Source organism: Peromyscus eremicus, chromosome 1, assembly GCF_949786415.1.
Source record: "Peromyscus eremicus chromosome 1, PerEre_H2_v1, whole genome shotgun sequence".
NCBI lineage: Eukaryota > Metazoa > Chordata > Mammalia > Rodentia > Cricetidae > Peromyscus > Peromyscus eremicus.
In genome coordinates, this window is record NC_081416.1 from 150,949,939 (window position 1) to 150,953,457 (window position 3,519).

Here is a 3,519-nt window from a genome sequence, read left to right on the forward strand (position 1 = left end):
TTACACAAATTGTAAACTATTACATCTGAATCTGTCTTATTGTGAATCTATTGCTTTAAACTGCAGCAGCTGTGGCTGCTGGCTCCGCCCACCTCAGCTTCCCAACATGGCGGTGGTAGCTTACCGCCAGCCCTGGGAGCTATCATGGGTCTATGCTTTTATCCAAGCAGCATGTAGCCCAGAAACCTCTTTTTTTGTTTTGTACTAGCAAAGGCTAAATCCACAATGCAGCTTAATGTGCCACTTGCAGAGGCCTCATTCCCGCCATACAACAGGTCGAGTGCGCATGCACGCTAGGAACCCTCCAGGAGCTCAAACTGGCAGCTGCCACTCATTTGAGAGAAACAATTAGGAAGCTGTTTTTAGCTCTGTTTTAGAATGTTTTCTCAGGTTTTAGGTGGAAACTCTTGCCACCACGTTGGACGCCATTTGTAGCTAGAGTTTTCCTGCCTGGCCAATGGTCAGGGCAAATCTCTCTCACCTGCCAGTCCCATAGCCACTCAGATCTGACCAAGTAAACACAGAGACTTATACTGGTTACAAACTGTATGGCCGTGGCAGGCTTCTTGCTAATTGTTCTTACAGCTTAAATTAATCCATTTCTATAAATCTATACCTTGCCAAGTAGCTCGTGGCTTACCGGCATCTTCACATGCTGTTTCTCATCATGGCAGCTGGCAGTGTCTCTCTGACTCAGCCTTCCACTTCCCAGCTTTATTCTCCTCCTTGTCCCGCCTATACTTCCTGCCTAGCCAACTGCCAATCAGTGTTTTATTGACCAATCAGCAACACATTTGCCATACAGAACATCCCACAGCACTCATCATGGTTAACAAATACTTAGAAAAACTGAAGAACTCTGTGCTGATAGTAAATTTGTAATGAAATAAGTTGAAGAAGACACATAGGAATGAAAAGATACATCTCCTGTTCCGGGATTAGAAGTAACACTATGGACACATCAACACCATGCAAAGCAACCTACAGATTTAATGCAAGTAATATCAATGCAAGTAATTTCAAATGTAATATGAAAATAATTTATCACAGAAATAGAAAGATACCAATTTCTAAATTGTATATGGAGCTATAAAAGATCCTGAATAGTCAAGGCCACACAATCAAGCGGTCTTACTACTGGGTGTATGTCCAGGTGAAATTTAAACAGTATGTCAAAGAGATATCTGCACTGTTTTTTTTTACTCCAGCACTGTCCACCACAGCCAATGGAACTGCCTTAGCTCTCCAGCAATGTATCAATAGATAAAATCAGTAGTGTTGGCAGACACAGGACACAGGTCTGTGTGTACATCTATATATACTTAGCTTATACTTAGCTTCAAGAAAAGAAAAATATCCTATCATTCATGATATCACAGATCTTACTTCAGGATGTTATGTATACTTTGTTACATGAAGTAAGTTGGACTCAGTAAATCAAATGCCACATGAGCTTACTTGCATGTTAATCCCATAGTGCTACAAGGCAAACCAGCAGCCTGCATGTTCATGAAGGAACAAGGCAGTACTGATCAGTAGAAACAATATTTTAATGATGTACTAGGTATATATGCTCAAGAAAACTACTATCCATCATGGTGATTATAGTTACCAAAATTTGTTGTTAAAAATCAAAAAGAAAATAAAATATTTTTTTGTAAATTAATATGTAAGTCAATGGATATATGCATTAGTTTGTATTATAAACCGTGTAAGTTTTTAAACTTCCCATTGTCAAAAAATTCATGTAATTTGGGGTCTGGAAAAATGGCTCAGTGATTAAGAGAACTTGTTTGTCTTGAAGAAGATTCAGCTCAGTTCCCAGCACCCATAGGGTGGCTTACAACCATCCATAAGTTCAGTTCCTCTTCTGTGTGCACACATGTTGTACACAAACATACATGCAACAAATATCCATCCATATAAAATAGGATAGACACATCTTTTAAAAGGCATGCAATTTTACATATTTCAAAATGAAGTTGTCAAAATGTATCTTATTAAATATTATGGTTCCTATTTTCTTTCCAATTCATTTAATTTTGAAGAACCTTAATAATATTGTCATTATTTTAGATTAAAATTATTTCATTTAAAATATACATACTCTCACATGCATAGCCCTTTGTGTATATGTTTCTTGGGTGTAAAGAATGAAATACAAAAACTAGAAAATTTTTAGGTTCTGAGGTAAAGCAATAAAAATAATAGCCCTTATTCCTGGTGAGTTCAAGGACAGGCTGACTGAATTGAGAGGCAGGATTTTGATGAAAGTCATTATTTCCCACACAGCAGAGCAGGCATGTAATTCCCCAGTGTCTAAACTGTTTCTAGTTCACTTGTTCTTTTCCATCTCACTCCTAAGTTAGGACGGAGTGACTACTGCTGGGAGCTTGGAGGAGACTAGGCTGAGAGATAAAGAATGGTGTGTTTCATTCTGTCACTATAGGACAGGACCACTGAGTTTAAGAAAGGCAAATTGCATATAAACCTGTTATGAGGATGGGTGGCTCACTCTGTTGTGTCATTTGGGGGACGTGGAATACTCCCACCCTTTCCTCTTCCAAATATATCTTTTGCTCATTTAATTAAGATTATATGTGTCATTGCATATATGCATGGCTTGCATTTAGCTACAGGCTGTGTCTGGTGTGAACTCCTTCTGCCTTTAGATAGTTTATAAGCCAGTGGTGCACTTAAAAAAAAAGATTCTTAGCCGGGTGGTGGTGGTGGTGGTGGTGGTGGTGGCGGCGGCGGCGGCGGCGGCGGCGGCGGCAGCGGCGGCGGCGCACGCCTTTAATCCCAGCACTCGGGAGGCAGAGGCAGGCGGATCTCTGTGAGTTCGAGGCCAGCCTGGTCTCCAAAGCGAGTTCCAGGAAAGGCGCAAAGCTACACAGAGAAACCCTGTCTCGAAAAACCAAAAAAAAAAAAAAAAAAAAAAAAAAAATTCTTGGTTTACAAAGGAAAGAAAGACAGATGCTCTGAAAAGTGGAAAAGGGACATTTTCCTAGGCCTTGGAGTCAAGGAAAGTGTCCTGACACTTGCTTGGTTACAGGCTGACCTAAAAGGTTCCATGGAAGTTAGTTAGCTGAAAGGAGAGAAGAGGAGATAGAAAAAGCAAGATGTTGGGTTGAAGGGAGATGTCAAGTGCGGCAATCACACCCCATCCTGGTTCCCATGTTTGTCAATGGTTTGACCTGGGGGAGCCACTGGTCATGTTTGAATGTCAGTTTCACTGCTGGAAAGTGGGGGTGACTGGTCATTGCTGAAAAAGGAGAAACCATGTGGCCAGTGACACTGGAATTATGAAGTAACAGGAACCCCAAGCCCACCAGTCTCAGTGTAACTGGTCATGTATTGGGAGGTTAATGACAAACAATGTAGAATGTAAAGGCCTAAGAAATTCAGGGGTGTGGCTAAGTCTGCACCAAAGGAAAGCAGACATCCAAATACAATCTGAACACCGCTGCTTCTCATGTTTACATCCATGTGGAAGTAGACATCATCCTCTTTTCCCAT